This window comes from Lactuca serriola, chromosome 4 (assembly GCF_051521515.1).
Source record: "Lactuca serriola cultivar US96UC23 chromosome 4, Lser_US96UC23_V15, whole genome shotgun sequence".
Classification (NCBI taxonomy): Eukaryota; Viridiplantae; Streptophyta; class Magnoliopsida; order Asterales; family Asteraceae; genus Lactuca; species Lactuca serriola.
Window position 1 is genome coordinate 159719427 of NC_136411.1, and position 25399 is coordinate 159744825.

The following is a 25399-nucleotide window of genomic DNA, read 5'->3' on the forward strand; positions in this document are numbered from 1 at the left end:
ATACCAGGCTAATTTGCATGGTTATTCACACCTTGGTTGTGATCCTCGACATCCTAGTCACAAACTTGAAACGTACAATCGAGATTTAAACATGGCATTGCATAGTTCAATGAATCTCAAAGGATCTAGGAGTTTCAATTCACTTAAAACCTAAAATCTTTTTCGTTTTTGGTGGTGGAAATTGGTAAATCGTCATTTACGTACCTTCAAATATTTTGCAGTTTGGATTACAGCATCCCTCTTCCAAATTGTAAAATATTGTGTTGGGTCCTAGCCTTAATATTTCTTTTGGGTGTTATATTAAGGAGTAAATCAACTAACTTGAATTTCTCCCATTGTAGATGTCTAGTTCAGATAACTATGGTCTTCCCAAATCTTTTGGAATAATCTTTCCTCTTGAAGATGATGTTCCACGGTTGGATCATGGAAGTCATACTTCACTTCCTCCACCTCCTCCAATAATTCTCCTTAACCCTCAAGTTCAAAGACTTGAAAAATTCAAGGTCACTCAGGCCCTACTTGCAATGAAACATCAAGATGGAAGGCCTGTGTGTACTCACGTCTTGGGGATGAAGTCACATATTGACAGGCTGAGAGTATTGGGTGTCGTTCTCTCGAGAAAGCTGGCGGTTGAATGGGTTCTTCAATCACTTCCTGATTCATATAGTGAGTTCATTAAGGACTACTATGTGACAGACCACAACGACCCTTATTGATCTTACCTATTTGCTTGTTGCTGCTAAATCAGCAATGATGTGGCGCACTGGAAAAGCAAATTTGATGGGAAGATCTACTCCCCAAACTTCCATGGACATTGACAAGGGAAACATTGGAAGTCCAGAAAGGATTTCTCTTTCCAAGGGAAAGAGAATGGCTAAGTCCGAGATTGTCCAATGTACCATTCCCAAAGATTCCATATGTTTCTGTTGCCAAGGGAAGGGGCATTGGTTGTGAAGCTGCCCTGACTGCCTGAAAGATCTGAGTAAAGATAGAATCGAAAAGTTTGACTCTGCTTTAGGTAAGTCTACTATCCAACTCTATTAAGTTCCTAATTGTTGATTCTTAATACATGATGTGACTAGGTCGCATCTTGATGTTTTGTAGAATCGATGCAAAGGGAAGGAAGCTTAAAGGAAGAGTATGATGAATCTGATTGCGAAGATGGATTTCAATCGCATGGTTCGAAGATCAGATTTTTGAGCTGCTGCTTAGGAGTTATGATAGATTGCTTAAAAATATGTAGTAACATAGTTTTCATTTGTAATTGCATTGTAAGGAAAATTTTTTCTGCATTTTTATAAATAAATAAAATTTTGTTTTATTTTATTATATCTCCTTACAATGACATTAGTGTAAATTGATGTTTCTATGTTTCTATGTTAGCAATATGAATTTGATTCTCTCGTTTGTGGTAGTATCTAAATTTACCAAAGAAGGAAAGATTCTCATCACCCAAGTTTCAACTGGATAGAAGCTTGGAATCATGCAAGCTGTATTGCATGATGAATGAGAAATTTCATCTTTGGTAAATTAAGACTGATTCCTTGTTCACATGTATATGTGAGTCAAGTGAAGGACTAGGGGATCGGGTACACTGGGTGCATGCTGGTCAAGATCCACCACAAGGATTGATAAATCTATTCCTCATGATTTACTAAAGTTTAGTAAACATGGTTATGCTTACAAGTTTAAGTATAATTCTGAAACATTGAAAAAGTTTCAATGTATAGCAGGACGAATAAGAAGAATCAAATTAGGCAGAAAGATAAAAGTTTCTCCAATCTAAAAGGATGGGAGAGTGCTTTAGTATCATGTTTTATGATCATCTTAATGATTATGGAAAGGCTATATCACAATTGATCCTCTAAAGACATCTTAGTGCACTTGTATGGCTACGAAGAGGACTCGTGAATTGTTGAAATAGTTTAAATCAAGAAGATGAGTCATACTTCGTTCCCAAAACAAGTCTTAGAATCATACTCCAAGATTGTAACCTTGAGTGACATAATCTTAAGAAAGGTTTAAAACACTTATCAAATGTAGAGTAAAAGTTTTCTACTCATGTACATTTGAAATTGGTGAGTTGTGATGTTTTAGATAAAACAAAGACCAACTAAGACCAATTGTGTGAAGTGTTTGTCTTGATTAGAATCCGCACTAACTCTTGAATATTGTTTTGTCAAGTAATGTTCCTTGTTTGTCAAGAGGTCAGTAGGAGTCTTAAAGATCTTGAAAGTTTCAAGAACTAATCAAGAGTAAACCTATTGTTTATCACCAGTACACAACTTGAGGTTTATAACCTATTGTGTTGACATATTCTTGTTTCTGTGCCCATTCCAGTTAAAGTTGACTATGCACGTGAGTTCTATGAGTTCTCACTTGTTTGCATAACTACTTGGAAGCAATGGTAGGCCCTTATGCTGTCAGGTGGCAAGAAATTAAGATTGAACAAGTTCAGTCCATATTAGTTTGGATTTGTTATTGGGTTTTGAGCATTCTAACACTCCTAAGGTGTACATGCAACCCTAGAAACCTTGGATCTATGTTTTACTATGATACATGTAAAATTGATTTTCCAAGGTTCTTAACTTTTCTAGCATACCATGGGGAACTTTTAAACATAAATGCTAGAAGAAGAACATACCTTTTGTAGTTTGGATTCCTTGGGAACCTTGTGAGCCTAGCACCTCAAGTGTGATGCCTCAAATGTCTCACACAACACCAAATACACTTGGAATAACCTTGATAGAAATAGAACACTTCTAAAACCGGCTATGCCGTCTTGTTCTCACACTAGTGCCGATTTTGGTTGCTCACATATTCCTTTTATAGTGTACCATAAGTAGGGTTACACCATGTAAACCCTAACTTGACATGGCTCTTCATTTCCATGATCCATGGGTTCAAAGACACCATGGAGCATCCTATGGGTTTTAGCCCAACTTGATAATTCATGGAGCATTAGCCCACTATACAAGTATGGGTGATTTACACAATCAACCCATATATTTAATTAGTCTTCTTTTGATCATTTAATTAATTCCAAATTAATTCTTGATCAATATTAATTAAATAATATTATTAATATATTAGAACTTATAATATATTTATAAACCTTAAGTGTTATTTCTCTCATTTTGGTCTATCCAAATGCATGATGCCATGCAACCCATATGGACCATGCCAACTGGGTCAAGTACATCCCATAAATAGTTATGAACTTAGACACCTAATCCAACAGTTTCCCACTTGGATAAATCTAATAACTATATCTGCAAGAATAACTTCAGGAACCGATCAACAATCGTAGCTCTTTCAAGGTCTCGTGGAACTGAGATGATGATGATACGCCATTTAAGATAAGTGATCATATAATCCTCTGTTCTAGATATCAACCGGACAAATACATGGAACAATGTCTTTCTTATTGTCCAGCAGTTTGTTTCTCGATTTCCGATTTGTTTGACATAGAACTTATTTGAGCACATCAACTTAGTTCTGACCGGGCCCGGTACATGGGTCAACACAAAATCATCGAGGGGCTCAGATATCACTTCTAATCCAAGAAGGAACAGATAAACTTCGACTCATATGCTTGTTCTACTACTTGTTGAATCATACACAAAGGCACGTTTTATAACATCGAGTTACCAATGCGTTTTCATAAAATGAACGTATAACCAACTCATAGGCAACAAGTCATATCTCTAGGTTTGAAGACTTATATGATATTACCATCTCACGATCACTCGAGATAAATTCCATGAAGTGATACCAGTGAGCGTGGGTTGAATCCAATACTCAGAACTTATGAGCACTCTGAATGTTGCAACAATCCTTGCTATGTCCCATACCCTGGACATCTACAATCCAGCTTCATGGCAGTCTTGATTCATATCTACTTCCAACATATGACCGACTGCGGATGGTTTGAATAACTTAGTCATTCAGGAAGAGCGACTTAGTTATTCTGGAAGTCAAAACATGCAAAGTGAAACACAAGAATAATCAAATCAACTATGGTGTCAGAACTTATGAATATAAATAAAACATCTTTTATTTATCACCATATTGATTACCCATCATTCATTGCATATTGTTTCAAACTATCAACTTTATACTTGAATTAAAACGATAGTTGTCCCATGCTCCAAGCATGTACACTATGTTTTTCTAAGAACTAGTCATGCCATACACCAAGTATGCACACTATGTTTTTCCAAACATTAGTTATACCATACACCAATTATGCACACTAAGTTTGTCTATGATCTTTACTCTGTGAAATAGATCGATTGAACATAATTCCAGTGATACCCATTTCACAATCCCAAATCCTTACCGAAAATGCAAGAATTCCAAATTCCTGTCATTTACCTAAGTCTGTTAGATTCTAAATGTATATGCATTGGTCCTCTTGTAATGATTATGCACAAAGTCACAAAGACTTGTCAACAGACATTACAAAGTATTCCGACGGAGATCAACTCCATGGAAATGAAGTCTCATATTCAAAGTTCATTGCCTTTGAACATTCTTCTTGCATTAAGTTTCCTAATATTACACAGATTTAATGAATAACTTCCAACTATGGGAACATTTCCATATTCCCCTTTTGACTATTACTCCTGAACAAGAGTTACCTCTTTTCAGAGTATGTCAATATGGTCCTTCCAAAATTAACAGTATACTTCCAACTCTCCCTGAGCAACCAATCTTTGGTAAACCTTAGATTGTCCTCAACAATTGGTTAATCAAATTAGTCATATCTAGTTCTAGTGCTTTTTCTCTCTTAATGCTCTGGGCATTTGGAAAAATTTAGAACAGATGAATATTATAGCACACATGCAATCGATCCTATATCCGAAGCATATGGGACACGATTCATAAAGACATGATACTAGACCAGTATTTTGCTATAATATATCTATTTCTATTTGCCAAGTTCTCATAATTCAGATTATGAAAAGGGATGTCGTAATCATAATCAAATTTTAGAACGCAAATAATGGACCCATATATAGAATTTCTTTATGTTGAGCCATTCCAACATAAAATTCATATATATATATATATATATATATATATATATATATATATATATATATCCTTGACTAAAGATGATTAAAACCTCAATCTATGCTTTTAGAATTGAAATGAAGTATAAGTTCCTCTCCCTTAATTATAGCAAAACAAATTTTTCCCAATTGAAACCTTTTGTTTTCTATAATTAACATTGCTAAATTTCAACACTTATTATAATTATCATGCTCCCACTTGCATGATGATTATTAGCATGAAGCTTATGCTCCCACTAGCTTTGACATGTACTCAGAAATCTGCTGGACTTCTAGAAATCAATACTTTATTGACCTTCTTAGCAAAGTTCATATTTCTAATACGAGTTGCTTTGATAAAAATTTATCAAAATCATACACCTTTCCTTAGATAGCACACATGTGTGTCTAAAAAATTTCAGAACTATGAAAAGGGATGTCATAATCATAGTCTCAATTGTTTAGACCTTTGCCATTTCTCACAAGTCCATGTTAGTGTGCCGGTTGACCACACACACTCCACTAACGACTTTGAGAATGCAAATATCACAATTGCTATCTAGTTAAAATCTACTTAGTGAAAGCGTTTCCTCACCATCATTTTCATGAATCAGAGAGAAACCTTATGACACTTAGATTTTATGGTGTATGTGTTCCTATCCATGTGAATTTGTCAAAACCATAATCACAAGACAAGGTTAGTGAGAAATCCATACTCTTATGGATTGAACTTGTGCAGTCTAACTTCTTGCCACCTGACAGCACAAGGTCCTACTATTGCTTCCAAGTTGTTATGCAACCAATTGAGAACTCTCAAAACTCATATGCAAATCCAGCTTTCACTGGAATGGGCATAGAAATAGAAATATGTCAACACGATAGGTTATAAACCTTAAGTCGTGTGCTAGTGATAAACTATAGGTTTTTCTTCTTGATTAGATCTGGAAGCTTTTCCAAGATCTTTAAGACTCCCACTGTCCTGTTGACATATAAGACTCACTTTCCAAATATTCAAGAGATAGTACGAATTCTTTATCAAGACAAACACTTCACACAATTGCCCTTAGTTGGTATTTGTTTTATCCAAAACATCACAAATTACCAATTTCAAATGTACAAGAGTAGGACACTTTACTCTTACATTTGACAAGTGTTATAAACCTTTCTTTAAGATATGTCACTCAAGTTACAATCTTGGAGTATGAATCTACGACTTGTTTTGGAACGAATTATGACTCATCTTCTTGATTTAACCACTTCAACACTTCATGATTCCACTTCTTAGCCATTAGAATGCACTAAGATGTCCTTAGAGGACCAATTATGATATGGTTTCTTAATCATTAAGATGATCACAAAACATGATACTAAAGTACTCTTCCATATTTTCAGATTTGATAAACTTTTATCTTTCTGCCTAATTTGATTCTTCTCATTCGTCCTGCAATACATCGAAACTTTTCCAATGTTTTAGAATTATACTTAAACTGGTAGTATAACCATATTTACTCAACTATAGTAAATCACGACAAATAGTCTTATGGATCTTTTGTGGTGGACTTGACCAGTGCACAAGAATGTGTACTTGATCCCTTAGTCCTTCACTTGACTCACATATACATGTGAACAAGGAATTAGTCTTAATTTTCCAAAGCTGAAAGTTCTCTTTCATCATACTATACAACTTGCATGATTCCAAGTTTCGGTCCAATCGAAACCTTGGGTGATGAGAATCTTTCCTTATTTGATAAATTTAGACACTACCACAAATGAAAGAATCAAATTCACATTTCCATTATTTCTAGAAACATATAAACATCAATTTCCATAAAAGCCATTGCAAGGAGATATAAGCTAAAATAAAATCAAAATTTTATTTATTCAAAAAATGCAGAAAAAACTTTTTCCTTACAATGTAGCTTTAAATGAGAGCTATGTTATTACATATTTCCTAGCAATCTATCATAACTCTCTAAGTAGTAGCTCAAGAATCCGATCTTTGAACCATGCGATTAAAATCCATCTTCGTGATCAGATTCAACATACTCTTTCTTTAAGTGTCCTTCCCTTTGCTTGATTCTGCCAAACACCAAAATGTAACCGAGTCACATTTTGTATTAAGAATCATCAATAAGGAACTTAACAGAGTTAGATAGTGGACTTACCTGAAGCAAAATCAAACTTTCTGACTAGACATTCTCTCAGATCTTTCAGGTAGTTAGGGCAGCTTTGCAACCAATGCCCCTTCCTTTTTGGCAATAGAACCATATGGACCCTTTGGAAATGGTACTCATGACTATCTCAGACTTTGCCTTTCTCTTTACCATCTGGTCAACCGAGTTGACTATGGCCGATCCCTTTCCATTGGGAAGAGAAAGCTTTATGGATTTCAAATGTCACCAATTTGTCAATGTCCATGGTAGTTTGGGAAGTTGATCTACTAATCAAATTTGCTTTACCAGATCTCCAAATCATTTCTGATTCAGCAGCACCAAGAAAATAGATAAGATCATTAAGGGTCATGCCATTGTATTTTACATAGTAGTCCCAAGGGACACTCACTATGTGACTTAGAAAGTGATTAAACAACCAACTTTCTCAAGACTTTGACACCCAACTCTCCCGGCTTGTCAATATGTGACTTCATCTCCAAGATGTGATCACACATAGACCTTGCTTGCCAATAGGGCTTGAGTGACCTTGAACTTGTGGGTTAGGGAGAATAATTGGAGGAGGTGGAGGACTTGAAGTATGATTTCCATGATCCAGTCACGAGACATCATCTTCATTAGGAAAGCTTATTCTAAGAGTTTTGGGAAGATCATAATTGTCTGAACCAGACATCTTTTGGGAGATATTAAAAATAGTTGATTTAAAGTCCTTAATATAACACCCAATATAAAATATTAAGGCTAGGACCCAAAACAATATTTTATAACTTAGAAAAGGGATGTCGTAATCGAAGCTATAAAATATTTGAAGGTAGGTGAATGACGATTCACCAATTTCCACCATGAAAAAAGAAATAAATTATTAGGTTTTAATTGGTTTTGAAACTCGTAGATTCTTTGAGATTCATTGAACTTTTCAATGTCATGTTTCAATCTCGAGTGTGCCCTTCAGGTTTTGTGACAGGGATGCCGAGGATCACAAAACAAGGTGTGAAGTAACCATGCAAATTACTTGGTACCCTTAATGTTTACCCCTCAATCGATGTGCCGGTTAACCACACACGCTCCATCGATACTATGATATCGATACTATGATAAACATTAAGTTACCCTTTGCATACCGTTTTAAGTCCAACTAGTGTGCCGGTTAACCACATGCGCTCCACCAACCGACTTAAGCAAAGTGCAAAGTGTAATTTCATGGGTTAGCACCTTATTCACATTTTCCTAAAGTAACTAAGATTGGGAATTTATAAAACATTTAATTACTTTATATTTATCATTAATACTTTTAATGAAGATTTAAAGTCCTTGTCTTACCCGTTCGGCTAACGTCCCTCCTCCGATCAAGGGAGCGGTGGGTGAGAGTGGACACCCATTAAGCTGCCATTTTATAGGCAGCAACCTTATACCCCCTTACAGACCGGCTTCGTCAATCAGGCCTACTAACGGTAAAACGACTTTTTCTTATACATATATAATTATTATTAAACTTATAATATTATAAAGTATAAGGGTTGAATTTTAACTTTTAAAATTCAAGGGGTTGGAGCTAAAGTTTATAAAGTGACTTTACATGTTTCAAAACTTGAGGGCAAGTTTTGTAACTTTCAAAACTTTTCATATTTCATAACTTATGAGTTAAATGGTTTATTAAAATGAGAGACTTTTGATTTTATGTAGCCTATGTGTTTCTTTAATGGACTTTAAAAGGATGACTTTTGGTAATCCATAACTTAAGGACAAATTATGGATTCCATTAAAACACATAATGATCAAAGATTAAACTAACAAGCAAGTTACAAATAATTCCTATGATCTTCTAAACTCATCAGTTCATGAACATGCATATCAACAATTTCAAGAATCATAAAATTAACAAAATAAAACTTGAAATTTTGATAATAACTATTGAAAATGGATTAGCATAACAATTAGACCATCTAAAACAAGTTTTATAAAGCTAAAACAGTTTAAGGTAATGTTTCTAGTCCATTTTTAGCAGCAAAACTCGAAAATCTGCATTCGGTGGTTCCTACTCGTCGAGTGCACGAACCTACTCGATGAGTAGGATGAATTTAGTCATGGACTCGTCGAGTCTCCCCATGGACTCGGCGAGTTCATGCTGCAGAGTGCAGAAAAACTGAGTTTTCACAATTTTGCATCAAGTATCAAACAAACAAGCCTATTCTCTGATACCACTGTTGGGTTTTGAGCATTCTAACACTCCTAAGGTGTACATGCAACCCTAGAAACCTTGGATCAATGTTTTACTATGATACATGTAAAATTGATTTTCCAAGGTTCTTAACTTTTCTAGCATACCATGGGGAACTTTTAAACATAGATGCTAGAAGAAGAACATACCTTTTGTAGTTTGGATTCCTTGAGAACCTTATGAGCCTAGCACCTCAAGTGTGATGCCTCAAATGTCTCACACAACACCAAATACACTTGGAATAACCTTGATAGAAATAGAACACTTCTAAAACGGGCTATGCCGTCTTGTTCTCACACTAGTGCCGATTTTGGTTGCTCACATATTCCTTTTATAGTGTATCATAAGTAGGGTTACACCATGTAAACCCTAACTTGACATGGCTCTTCATTTCCATGATCCATGGGTTCAAAGACACCATGGATCATCCTATGGGTTTTAGCCAAACTTGATAATTCATGGAGCATTAGCCGACTATACAAGTATGGGTGATTTACACAATCAACCCATATATTTAATTAGTCTTCTTTTGATCATTTAATTAATTCCAAATTAATTCTTGATCAATACTAATTAAATAATATTATTTATATATTAGAACTTATAATATATTTATAAACCTTAAGTGTTATTTCTCTCATTTTGGTCTATCCAAATGCATGATGCCATGCAACCCAAATGGACCATGCCAATTGGGTCAAGTACATCCCATAAATAGTTATGAAATTAGACACCTAATCCAACATTTGTCACTAACCTTGTCTTGTGATTATGGTTATGAAAAATTCACATGGATAGGAATACATACACCATAAAGTCTAAGTGTCATAAGGTTTCTCTCCGATTCATGAGAATGATGGTGAGGAAATGCTTTCACTAAGTAGATTTTAAGAAGTTAGCAATTGTGATATTTTCATTCTCTAATTCAATTATGATTACGACATCCCTCTTTCATAATTTGAATTGTGAGAAATGGCAAAGGGTCTAAACATTTGAGACTTATTGCTATAAGTTCTAAAATTGTTAAGACACACATGTGAGCTATCTAAGGAAAGGTGTATGATTTTGAGAAGCCTAGATAAAGTTTTATCGAAGCATCTCGTATTAGAAATCTAAAATTTGGTAAGAAAGGCAATAAGTATTGATTTCTAGAAGTCCAACTGATTTCTGAATACATGTCAAAGCTAGTGGGAGCATAAGTGTTATGTTGATAAGTTAATAATTATTTTGCTAGTGGGAGCATAATTATTATGGTAAGTGTTGCAAGTAGGCAATGCTAATTATAGAAAACAAAAGTTTCAAGTCGCAAGGTTTGAAAATTGTTTTGCTATAACTAAGGGAGAGGAATTTATACTTCATTTAAATCTAAAAGCTTAGATGGAGATTTTAATCAATTTTAGTCAAATAGATATGAATGTTATGTTGGAATGGTTCAACATAAGGAAATTCTATATATATGGAAATGTTAATTGCGTTCTCAAAATTTGATTATGATTACGACATCCCTCTTCATAATCAAAATTATGAGAACATGGCAAATTGATATATGATAGCAAAAGACTGATTAAGTATCATGTCTTTATGTTACACATTATGAATCGTATCCCATATGCTTTGGGTATAGGATCGATTGCATATGCTATAATATTCTCGTGTTCTAATTTTTAAATGACTAGGGCATTTAAAGGGAAAAAGGAATAGAACCGGATATGACTAAAGTGGTTAAACAACTGTTAAGGACAATATAAGGTTCGCCAAAGATTGGTCGCTTATGGACAGTTGGAAGTATAGTAATGAAAGGACCATATTGACATTATTATGAATAGACATGAGTCTATTAATAATGATTTGTCATATGGAAAATATGGAATGTTTCCATATTGGGAGTTGAAGAATAGATGAGAAAGTTAGAAACTTTTATGCAAGAAGGATGTTCAAAGGAATGTACTTTGAATTTGAGACTTCTTTTCCATGGAATTGTCTTGTAACAATCTCCAAAGGAATATTTTGTAATATCATTGGTCAAGTCTCTGTGACTTTTGGCACTTAGACATTACAAAAGAATCATTGCATGATAGTTTAGAATCTAACACTTTCTAGCAGTGACAAGAATTTGGAATTCTTACACTTGCGATAAGGATTTGGAATTTTGAAATGAGAATCATTGAAATGTTTTTTCAATTGATCTATTTCACAGAGTACGGACCATAGACAAATATAGTGTGTATGCTTGGTGCATGGCATAGCTATTGTTTAGACAAACATAGCGTGCATGCTTGGAGCATGACATAACTATTGTTTTAATTCATGTATTAAGTTGATTATTCGAAACATTATACAATGAATGATGAGTAATAAATATGGCTCAAAAGTTTTGGGGCCGTATAGGATTAGTATTATTCTTGTGTTTCACTTTGCATGTTTTGACTTCCTGAATAACTAGGTTATTCAAACCATCCACAATCGATCATACTTTGGAAGTAGGTATTGTGGCAAGACTGTCATGAATGGTTCTGTAGTTTGTCCAGGACAAAGTGGCTATAGTGTTCATGAATACCCATGGAATAAGATTCGAGTATTGGATTCAACCTACGCTTATCTGAATCCTTCATGGATTTTATCACGAGTGATTGTGAGACGATAATATCTCATTTTCTTCAAACGGAGACGTGTGAGTTGTAGTTGCAAGTCAGTTGCACATTGACATATGTAAACGCACTAGTAACTTGGATGTTATAAAACATATCGTTGTGTGTAATTTTATGAGTAAGTACAAGCGAGCATTTGGGTCGAAGTTTATCCGTTCCTTTTACCCTATGTGGATAAAAGCGATATCTATGGGCCCCTCGATGATTTAGTGATGACATTAGGCCTGGACTGATTTGATTCGTTCAATTAGTCAGTCGTTATAAATCGGAAATTGGGAAACAACAGATGGATAGAGAGAATGGATATAATCCATGTCTCAGTCCATATGATATCTAGAATAGAGGAATATATGATCCCTTATCTGATGGACGTGTCATTGACTAGGTCAAAGTTCGACAACGGCTTTTAAGAGCTACGATTGCTAGTCGGATTGGAGTCATGCTTGCAATAATAGTTATTAGACTTATCCAAGTGGGAGACTATTGGATTAGGTGTCTAAGCCCACAACTATTATTGGTATGTACTTGACCCGATAGTAGCATGGTCCATTTGGGTTGCATGACATCAGAACAATTTGGATAGACTTTTGTGAGAAGATAATATTTATGATTTATTAATATATTATAAGTTCTGATATATTAATATGAAATCATTTTATTTGATTAGTATTGATCAAGAATTAGTTTGGAATTAATTTTGTGATCAAAAGAGACTAATTAAATAAATGAGGATTGATTTGGTAAATCATTCATTCTTATAAGTGGGCTTATGATCCATAGTTCTTCATGTTAGGCTAAACCCATGTGGCGACCCATGGATACTCCATGGAGGTTAAAACCCATGGACCACGAGGAATGTGTAAAGTCATGAGTTACATGGTTTAACCCTAATGTGCACACAATATAAGAAGCCTTATAACTCATGAAATGGCACCTTTTTAAGTGATAAGAAGTGAGGGCTAGCCGATTTGTGAAGCAAGTGTTCTTCTCTCAAGTTATTCCAATTGTTAGTGGTGTTGTGTGATTTCATTTGAGGTGCAACACTTGGGGCACTAAGTTCTTAAAGGTCCAAGGCTTCCAACTACAACAAAATGTATGTCATCTAACTTGTTTTATTACCCAATTATCCAAATTTTGTATGCTAGTTAGGGTAATACCTTGGAAAGTTCAAGCTTGCATGTATAATAGAAAAAACATAGATCCAAGGTATTTAGGTTTGCATGTACACCTTAGGAGTGTTAGAATGTTCAAAACCCAACATGTGTCCCCATGAACACATACAACAAACTTTTTCTAAACTCCACTAGGACTTTGCATCTTTACCGATGTCCTTTCTTAAGAATATATGCCTCATCGAGCATGTACTAAATTTCCTAGACAATCCTTATAGTATTAATTTCCACTTCTCTCCATTATTAGCCAAGAAAGAACTTTTACTAGTATTAACTAATTATCAGACGAATACCATTACATGCCTCTAAAATCAAACAGTCTGTCGAATGAAAGATTTGACACTATAATGGTTAGACTCAAACTGTAAGAACTGTGTTCCGGATTGGTCAAGCTTACTTTTATCAAAGACAAAAGATGAAGTTTTGGAGGAAACTCTGTGTCGTGACGTCGTGCAAGGATGCCCACGATGTGTTAACGATTAATTGGACCGCATGTTTATTTGGTTCACCACAGCGTGGCAAAGGAAGGACACAGACAACTATTCTAACCCATGTCCATGATTCTTTTAGCGTTTGCTTCATATTAAAACCTATCTAATCCATTTATAGGGTTCATTTCCATCCTCCAACACCCTTATACCGTAGAGAAACCCTATCCCTAACCCCCCTTGGTGATTGTGGCATTTTTGGAGCATTTGATATCTTGAAGAAGAAGAGAAAAAGGAGCTCAATTATTAGATCTTGCAAAGAAGTAACACCATCAACATCTTTCGTTGCTTCTGGACCTTTACAACTGTCAAATGCTTAGACTTTATGGCTGGAAGTGGTTAGATCTAAGATATTGTTTGATGTTCTTCATGTAGTTGCAAGTTTGAATGGACGAAGAACATAAATCTGGCAACTTTATGACTCTTCTGTGTCTAATGAACAAAATATGTTATAGATCTAGACCTTGGTTGGAGTTCTTATCATTTTCTTGATTTTTGGTCTTTTTAGCTAATTTTGACCTAAAATAGATTCTAGACATGTATTGGCATGCATGTCTATAAAGCTTTCATATTTATGATAGATTTGGTATTAGAAAACTCTTCTTGAGTGGTTGGGTTAAGGTCGTTTCAGATTAAGGTCTTAATAGTTAAGACATGGTGGTATTTGGCTTCATTTGGACCTAGGGTTGGAGATCTTGATTTCTTCGAATGTCCTAAAGGATAAAGTTGGAAACTTTATCCATTTAGACCATAGCATAGACTAGATCTGAGCTTTGGAGCTCTTGGAATCTAATAAAGCGGCTTAATCATTTAAGCTGTAACATCTGGAATTCCAGTTATCATAATTTAAGTATTTATTTTTGAGTTAAGAAGAGGGACTCGACGAGTTGAATTCTAAACTTGTCGAGTAGGAATGCGACTGGTGACTCAGATTAATGAATGGACTCGATGAGTGAGAGAGGAGCCATCTACTAGGATTATGGGACGGAAGTCCCCTGAGACACATTGACCGGAAGGTCTTGTAGAGTTATAGCCTTGAGTGGCGTATGTGCGTATGTGGTATTTTGGGGAACTCACTAAGCATTTATGCTTACCGTGTTGTGTGATATGTGTTTCAGGTACCAACGAGGATCGTGGGAAGGCGCCGGCATGATCCATACATACTGATAGAGATTTATGTGTTTGATATTCTGGGACATGTTTTCTGAGATAACATTTGATACAATGAGTTTCGAAATTGTTTTATGAAATTTATTATGTTTGGAAATGAAAAATTGTTTTGAAAATTTACGTTGTTACATAAGTTGTTGGAAACTCAGTTCCCACGTTGTGGCTAAAGGTCACCACAGTATGGCGACTAAGAAATGCCCGCCTGTTCGATCGAAGGAGGGCCATGTGGCTAAGGAGGGATACGACATGGCAGTTGACTAAAGTCAATGTGAACCATTGATCTTTGACATGGGTTGACTTTTGGTCAAGATGGTTGGTTTTAGTGGGTAAACTAAGGTTGGACCTTTTATGACATGATATGAGTGATCTAACAGTGGTGGCAAGGCTTGGAGCTATGGTTTAGCTGATTCGTGAGTCAGGTGAGTCTCCTCATAATATTATGGGTCATAGGCACTAATGTCGTCACATTGGATTATATTTATAGTATGCTAGTTGTCTCTATAACTGTTTTATCATATGTTGGGTTAGGCCCATTGGAATGCATGTAGGGCTGGGCCCATTATATGTTGGGCTAGGCCTATTGTATTACGGGTTAGGCCTATTATATGTCGGGCTAGGCCTATTTGGATGTTGGGTTGAGCCTATTGAGTAGGAAAGGGATAGGCCCATTATTATGAGTTAGGCTCAATGTGCAGGATAGGCCCAATGACATGTATGGTATGTGGTATTTTGGAGAATTCACTAAGCTTTGTGCTTATGGTTTCATGTTTATGGTTTTAGGTACTTTCGGTATGAAAGGGAAGGACCCGACGTGACTGCACAACATCGCTTAGTGTTTTTTGCATTGGCTATTCATGACTTTAGTCTGATGTTTAAATGATATAATCACTTTGATTGGTTTTGGAACAACTCATTTGTATGGTTTAAGTGTTTTTTTAATGAAAACTTTACTATGAATTTTGGGACGTTACAAGTTGGTACCAATGCCTTGGTTTGAGGTATTCGGGAACACTCTCAGGTGTGACTGAACTTAAACTAAGGAATTGGTAATCTTTTGAAAGAAACCAAGTGTCTAAAAAGATTTTTACAAAAAAGAAGGGGGTGTGATCTGTGCAATCAGCCAAGCACATGTGATTCCTAGAATACCCATACATGTTGATATATTAGATGATATGGAATGTTTTCATGCTAGGATAAGGCTATGGGTACGTAAAGGAATTTCATAATAAATTGGCCTGATTTGTGATAACTTGTAGCCTAGGACGAATTGGATGCTATGTTAGCTTTGAAATCTATATTGTTTGAAGTGATTGCTAAGTGTATGCTTTAAAAATTGTATACGATTAGGATTATATGGCCCGAGAATGAATGATGCAACATTATTTGTTGTTCCTCGTCTAGTTGTGGTCGGAGGGTAGAATCATTTATTCGAGATTCTATTTGATCCTGTATTATGTATAATTTGCATGCATAAGGCAACCTGCAGTGAGGGTTGAAGCTCCTAGCATTGTAGTGGCAAGTGAGCTGGAGGATGTATTTTTTTTTTTTTATGATTTTTGTCTTTTGAATGTTACTGCATAAATGTTGCTTGCTTTGTGATTTGTGCTTTGTGGGTCTCTTGTTTATGTGAGATAACTATTAAGTAAATACGTTAAGTTACATTCTACAATGGTCAAATAATCTCAGGGTGATGGATTTGGCCCAATTACGCAGATCTCGTATGAGTCTAACCATTACAGGGTTGAGTCTTTTATTCAAAGGATTAACTGAGCTTTTGATGTGTGTGTGTGTGTGTATATATATATATATATATATATATTAATTACTCAAGTTTTAAATTTATAAAACTAATTTTATCTCAACCGGAGTAATAAAGATACTAGGCAGTGTACCTAGTCGTGCAATAGTATAGTTGTGGTAAGACCAGGTGTCGAACATAAGGGGAACGGTGGTGAATTAATTTAGAATGCTTGATTATAAGTTATACAAAACACATAAGTAATAAAAATAGGTTTTATTAAATACTTTAAATACCACTTAACATCAAATATCGATAACTGACTGGAAGACAAATTTCTTTAGGTACTTTGGTCTAGATAAATTACATCTCAAAATAATGGCTAACTACTAATACAATGGATATTTATTCATTATTCACTGATTTCAAATATGACTAGTGTCATGGTCACGTCTATTAATCTTTTGATTTCAACACAACTATTAATTCATTGATCAAGTGAACAAACAATCATGCAAATCAGTATTTAGTTCGTATTAAGCAAGATTTGATCTTATTTAACACCCTAATGGTCATAGACGTTAAATCATGTAGAGAATGGTCATTCTACTCATGCACACACATTAAAGTTCATCACTTTATTTCCCAACCCTAGGTTTTGGTCAAAACTCTAGTTATAATCGCCAATGGTCACTAGATAACTATGATTCAAATTAACATAACTAGATGGTCATCTAAACTCTATTAATTCAACAATAAGAAACAAAGTAACAATCTTTAACACATATGGATCTTCAATCAAGCTTCACAAAATAAATTAAACAAGAATAAACAATTCAAATAGCAATTAAACCATAAATTCAAAGATTCATTCGATCATAAACACAAAGTAAAAGGTTTTTATACCCAAATCAGAAAGTAAAACACATAATGGAATCATAGTGGAATGCTAAACATGATCATGATAACAAACCACATGATCTCCGACATAAATCCGCTCTCTAATCCATCAGATCTTCACTATTGTCATCTTAACGACCTTTCGTATACCTTCTAGACCCTCAAAACAGCTTCTCTGAGGTTTCTTGTCGACCAAGGATCAATAAAAGTCATACATTCCCTTTAAAAATCGTCCAGATGATCGAAATATATAGGTTCCTGAAAATCTGATCACCACGACGTGGTAATGGCACCATACTGTGGTCCTCGTGTATATCCCGTATTCTCCAAGTTAGTCTCAACGATCGTGAAGTTTCAATTTACCACGTTGTGGTGGTGTCACCACGTCGTGGTAATTGAAGGGTACGGTCTATGTTGTGTTTGGATAGCATTGAGAGGGATGTTATTGGGTCCCTGTAAGTCGGTGGACTAATGGTTGAGTAACTTTAGGTCCATGTGGTACTGGTCGCACGTCTTCAAGCTATAGATATGATGGTGGCAGGTTCGGTTTAGTATTGTGAACAAGTGGTTTGATGATTTATTTAAGTAAGATCCGATAGTCTTTTGATTGAGATTCTAGGTATTAGAACATTAGCTTTCTTGGCTTATTTGGGTGTTAGTGCCTTTTGAGAGTCGGGAGATTCGGTGACCATCTGGTTGGGATCATGTGGGCAGTTTAAGGTTATTAGGAATAATGGTTGTGCACCAGTAATTGCTTGTAGAGTATTTACATTATGAACTTTGGTTGCTTGAGGGATGTCTATCAAGAGTTCGGTTACTAGTATTGGGCATCGGTTATGGAATTTCAAGACATGTAGTCTATTGTGAATGTATCGAGTGATTCGTCAGGTGGGGGTACACCCGAGCTGATAAAGGTTGGATGCAATGTGAAAATTCTTGGATTAATCATCTTTGTTCATTGGAATAGTGGTTAGTTATGACGTGTCAGGGAGTCAAGGGTTTATTTAAGGTTTTTGGTACATTTTGTGGATTTGGAATTGGTTGAAATTCATGACTAATGTGTTTTGAGTACTTTATTCCATGTATTTTGTAGTGTTCTTAGTCAAGGACAAGAGGTGGGTTCATCAAATGGACGAATACCAGTCTTGGAACATGGGCTCTAAAGTTTAGATATGATGGGTTCCCGGTCTTGGGAAGCATATTGATAGAGTTGACTCAATGTTTGTAGTTCTGAGCATCCTCAGTTTTGTGGTTCTCACTAGAAGTTCGGTCTAATATCTAGGAAGTTGTCTACTGATGACCTGAGAATAAAAGTTATTTTGAAAGAGTTGATCAGCTTTAAAGCTGGTGAGATCATAAGTATTTTAGTGTCATTGTTTGTATGAAAGTGTTTGTATGAACTTGATGTATAAGTTTGTAAATGTTTGAACTTATTTGTAAATATTTGAACTCTCCTAGAAAATCCTATGTTTTCTACTAAAAGTAGCCTTCTACCAAGGCATCAAATGTTTGTATGTATATCTCTTGTAAGAGTATGTATTTTCCCAATTCTGACTATCATTAACCAAAAATATAGTTTTTACATTACTGTTCATTGTGAGAAGATCACTAGTGAATCCAATGGGGGAAATAAAACAGTACTGTAGTGTTGTATTAGGTAACTATTGTTGTAGTAACTACCTTAACCCAATTGTTAATTAAAGTACCATGTGATATGCCTGTACCATACTACTAACTAAAAACACGACGATGAAAGACGTCAGAAGAAATGACATTTGGCACCCGTAGACTTGCAAGTCCCACTGTAGCGAGCAGCAAGGTGTAGGATAGTCAATCCAGTATAGATCTATACACAAACTCAACGCTCTCCACTTAAGGAGATTCTGGATACAAAACGAGCCATGACAGGTAATGCCATGCCCCGTTACGTGGCTCACATAACTGTTGTAATGTTTCTTGTATATGTATTGTATGTACTAGCTATATTTTATGTTATCCCTCTGTCTTGTATGTATCTATTTTTCTCTCAGTCTGTCTAGTATGTATGTATGTTCTCTCTGTATGCTATTGTTTGTTTCTCATCATAGAATTTTCTATTATTTCTCGTTATAGTATGTGTTGACTCATGTATGAACTGACTCATTGTATGTTTCATTGTTCTAGTAATAGTATTGTAACTTCCTAAACTATACCTATTATAGTTTACTAGCAATGTTGTTTGTATGTATGAACATGTTTGTATACCTTTGCTACCCAAAGGTATTGAACTGAATGAAGGACCTTTTAAATCTATACACATATACATAATATATAACTAAGAATTCAAACGACCTTCGGACAAATAACTGATACCCTAAGTCCACAACCAAACAAGGAATAGGAAGCAAGATGAGCTGTCAGTCCTAAGTCCTTTCAATCCTACTTATATAACTATATCGATATAGATACACATTTGACAAAGTATAAGTTTAAAAGAGTTTAATGAAAGTATTTAACATGTAAAAGAGTTTGTAAAACAGTTTTGAAGTAGTTTGTTTGATAACATGTGATTGATATAATAACTATAATAGTTCGTCTTGTATCCCCCCCCCCCCATAAAAGCATTTAAAATCATTTAAAAGGTTGATTAAGGGGTATGAACTCACCTATAATGAGTGGTTTGGATGAACAAATGGTATAGGATGCTAAGTGTCAAGTGAAGACTTGAGCACACACACGGATCCTATTTATAATATAATAACACATATATGTATCCAATTAGTCATTTAACAACTAATTAACCAAGTTAAGACACCCTAGGACATGGAAAACACTTTGATTCAAGTGCTAGAAGTACCAAGGGTTGCATCTAAGGGTTGTATAGCCACTTAAGGGAGTTTTTGGTCCAAATGGTATGTTTCTTGTGGTTTTCGATCCATATGGTTTTCGGTCCAATGACCTTTCGGTCATGGAGTTCTCGGTCTAAGGAGGTTCAACCGAAAACTCATCAAATATTGTAAGAATGATGTTTTTCAAGGGTTATGCTCAATGGGATCAGTCTCTAGGGTTCATGCTTAGCCTTAGGAAGGTTTAAGGCTATAAGAACCCCCTTTAACGAGGGTTTTTGGTCTTAGGAGATGTACCAGAACAAAAACCGTATTGTTCTTGGGTAAATGATGATTTCTAGGCCCTAAATCAAGTATCCTTACTAGATAACAAGTATAGGAGATAGATACTTACAATATGGAAGCAAAGAAAGGTGTTTTCGGCCTAAAACACTAGTGTGTGTTCTTGGTGTTCTCAGAGAACACTTGAAGATATAAGAAAACGAAATGATTTCATGGATGAAATCATGTAAGATCACTAGATAATGGAAGAGAGCGAATAAACAAGGAAGGAAACACTTACAATCTTGAAGATCTCGAAAAACCTTTGGATGATACTTAAGAGAGAATTGTTCCTGACATGGAAATGGGAAAAATGACAAAAATGACTGTCATTTATATACCCTTTAGGGTTTTCGGCCCTAACACTATTTTGTGCCCAAAACTCCAAACTCTTGGAGTTTTGCGACTCAAATGATGCACAAATAATCCTGAAGTATACTTCCTTTCGTTTGTTCTCTCGAAGAATTAATATTAAAACACCCAAACAGACTTTAAACCGAGCTAAAAATTAGCAGAACTGAATTTGACTTTTTAATTGAAGTGTTTGACTGTAGAGTTCGTACAAATGAAAATTTCAGGTTGTCACATCATCCCCCCCGTTAGAAGGAATTTCGTCCCGAAATTAGAGTTTAAGCAAATAAGTAGTTATAAATAACTAATTAAAAAGATGAGGATAATTTAATTTCATCTGATCCTCTCACTCCCAAGTGAATTCGGGTCCTCGCTTGGTGTTCTAGCGAACCTTCACTACCGGGATACGACTTTGTTTTGTTTTCTTGACCTCTCGGTCCATGATCTCTACTGGTTCTTCCACGACGTTGAGGATCTCGTTGATTTCAATCTCGTCGAATGGGATTACAAGAGTCTCGTCGGACAGACACTTTTTCAAGTTCGAGACATGGAAAGTAGAATGTACGTTACTGAGTTCACGAGGTAAGTTAAGTTTGTAAGCTAACTGGCTGATTCTAGCGAGAATCTCGAAAGGCCCTATGTATATTGGATTTATCTTTCCACGCTTTCCAAAGCGTATCAAGCCTTTCCAGGGTGAGACCTTCAATAGAACACGATCGCCCACCTGGAATTCCAACGGTTTCCTTCGTTTATCTGCGTATCTTTTATGTTGGTATCTAGAGGCTTTCAATCGTTCACGAATCTGAACGATCTTCTCTGTCGTTTCCCATATGACCTCCAGACCCGTGAGAGTGCTGTCAGGAACTCGTCCTTTAGCTAATTGGGTATCACCCACCTCAGCCCAACACAGAGGGGATCTGCACTTTCGGCCATAGAGGGCCTTGAATGGAGTAGCCTTTATGCTTGTGTGATAACTGTTGTTGTCGCAGCCCAAAACCAAGAACGGCGGAAACGTTCTGGGGCGGAGGACGTCATGTACAGTATCACAACACAGTAAATGTAAATAAGCAAAAAACATCATCCATTGCATTAAATATATAATTTTAATACAAGCGTGTTCCGTATAGTTTTAGACACCAAAAATATAATGTAAATCAAAATAATATGATGAGTCTTGAATGCGCTCCATCTTCTCAAAAGCTGGCATCGGTACCTGTCTACTGATGACCTGAGAATACAAGTTATTTTGATAGACTTTATCAGCATTAAGCTGGTGAGTTCATAAGTATTTTAGTGTCGGTGTTTGTTATCAAAACGTTTGAACGTGTCTCAAGTATAAGTTTGTAAAATGTATGTAAGTGTTTGTAAAAGTTTGAATCTCTCAGAAAAACCTATATTTTCTATTAAAGTAGCCTTCTACCAAGGCTTAACTGTTTTGTATGCTCGTTTGTTGTAAAAGTGTGTAATTTCCCAAGTGTAACTATCATTTAACAAATATAGTTTGTACATTAATGTTTAAGTGAGGTTATCACTAAAAATATGTAATGAGTAAATCATTGTAGTACTGTAGTTTTGTATTATAGGAACTACTGCTGTACTAACTACCTTAAACCGGATTTATATTAAGGTATAATGTGATAATTGCACCATACTATCGACTGGTAACAACGACATACAAATGGTCGTAATAACGGAATGACGTTTGGCACCCGCAGACCTGCAGGTCCGGCTGTAGCTAGCAGCAAGGTGTAGGATAGTCAATCCAGTATAGATCTATACGCAAACTCACGCTCTCCCTCCAAGAGAATTCTGTCTACAACTCAGGCCATGACATTTAAGGCATGCTCCGATCCAGTGGATCACAATTGTTAACGTATTCTTGTATATGTAATGTAATGTTTCTCGTTCTAGCATAGTTGTATATGTTCTCCTCCTAGTATAGTTGTATATGTTCTCTTTCTAGTATAGTTGTATGTGTTCTCTTCCTAGTATAGTTGTATATGTTCTCTTTCTAGTATAGTTGTATATGTTCTCGTAGTAATGTAATGTATCGACTCATGAATGAACTGACTCATTGATCTAGAAGTTGTAGTAGTATGATCCTGTGTTACCCCGATGGTAACTTACTAGTGATGTGAATAGTACTCATGAATATGGAAGTACTTTTATGTCTATATATGTATATTTGATATATAATTAATATTGAAACGACCTTCGGATGGTCACCCGAAATCCCACCAGACCACATCCAAATCGAGAAAAAGGAAATAGGGTGGATGGCCTTCCTAAGCCCTTTAAACATTTCTTATATATCTATACATATATGGGCATGCAATTTATAAGAAGTATAACAAGGTTTAAATAAAAGTATTTGATAAGTAAAAGAGTTTGTAAAACATTTCGAAGTAAAGCAGTTTGATAAACAGTTTGAACAGTGATAAAATCATTGGTTTTCTAGTTATTAATCACATGTGATTAATGCAATCACATGTGATTGATTTCAATAACTATAAGCATTGAACTTGTATCCCCCCATAAATTATTTAAAACATTTAAAAGCATTTCAAAGGTTAATTAAAGGGGTATGAACTCACTTGTGGTGAGTGGTTTGGATTGTAGTGTCGGATACCGTGCTAGGTGGCAAACAGAGACTTGTTCACACACGCGAGCCTAGTTATCATATAATAAGCATATATATAACTAATTAGCCAAATAATAACTTATTGAAATAAGTTGGGACACTTAGGATCATGTAAACACTTTGTAGAAGTGTTATAGGTCCTAATGGGTGTATCTAAGTGTTATAGGACAAGGCTAAAGGGGTTGGAAGCTTCCAAGAACCTTGAATAAGAGTTTACTACCCAACAAACCCCACCCAAGGAGTTTACGGTCGTAAAACCTTGAGTTTACGGCCGTGAACTCCACTCTTGGTGGTTTTGGGTGTTTTAAGGTGCTAAATGAATTCTAGAATAAGCCTAGCTTGGTGGTTTAATCCTTTGGGTAGTTTAGGGCATAGATAACACTCCTTTGAGGAGTTTACGGCCTAAAGACCATAACCCTTAGAGTTTACGGCCGTAAAATCTCATGGGGTGGATGTTTTAATTCTTTGAAGTCTCTTGCACAAGTAGGATAATTTCTAGGCTTTTGATTTAGGCTAAGGGGGACTTTAGGCACACTTTGGTGCCTTTTCTTGGAGTTTACGGCCCAAGAGCATTTATTGGACGTAAACTCCCTTTTAGGGATGATTTTGATGTGTTTTAGTCCCCATTTTAGCTACAATTATTTGAGGGTAATAGTCTAAAGCCTTAGGGGGTGATTAGGGCTCATTTTGCCCTTGAAAATGGTGTTTACGGTCCAAGAATTTCTTGGGCCGTAAACTCCTAAAACTTGGTGTTCGTGATTGATTTCTAGCCTCAAATGATCCTACATATTATGCTAAACTAGTTGCCTAACACGGACTTGGGACTAGATAGCCTTAAAGCTCCTTTTTGGAGTTTACTCCCCAAGAACGTTCTTGGGCGGTAAACTCCCGGATCTCATATATTAGACATGTAATCTATGTTAATAAGCATAAAACAAACATTATAACACAACTAGAGAAGTGTACTCACGATTTGGGATGAAAACCCTAAGATCCGTGAGAGAGAATATGGCTTTTCTCTAGTTGGAAATGTGAATAATGAATGAATTTAGTTCAGAAATCTATTTATAGTCCTGAAATATTTTTATTCTGGAATTGGACTCTAATATTATGAAGTTTTGAAATGCTCAAGTTTCACAAACCCATGAGCATCCACTCTCCTGATATCTCCTTAAACGTAAACCCTAATGTACACAAACTTATTCGGAAAAGTCTGAAATTCATTGAAACTGGACTAGCTTTTATTGAATAGATAATGTTCGTACAAAATGGAAATTTCGGGTTGCCACATCATCCCCCCGTTAGAAGGAATTTCATCCCGAAATTAGAATTTAAGCAAATAAGAAGTTACAAACAATTAAGCGAAAAGATGAGAGTATTTCAGTTTCATCTGATCCTCGCGTTCCCAAGTGAATTCCAGTCCTCGCTTGGCGTTCCAGCGAACCTTCATGATAGGGATACGACTTTGCTTCGTCTGCTTGACCTCACGGTCCATGATCTCTACTGGTTCTTCCTCGAAGTTGAGGCTCTCGTTGATCTCGATCTCGTCGAGTGGGATTACAAGAGTGTCGTCGGACAGACACTTTTTCAAGTTAGATACGTGGAATGTAGAATGTACGTTACGAAGTGTGTCGGGTAGGTCGAGTTTGTAAGCTATGGGGCTGAGTCTTGCAAGAATATCGAAAGGCCCTATGTACCT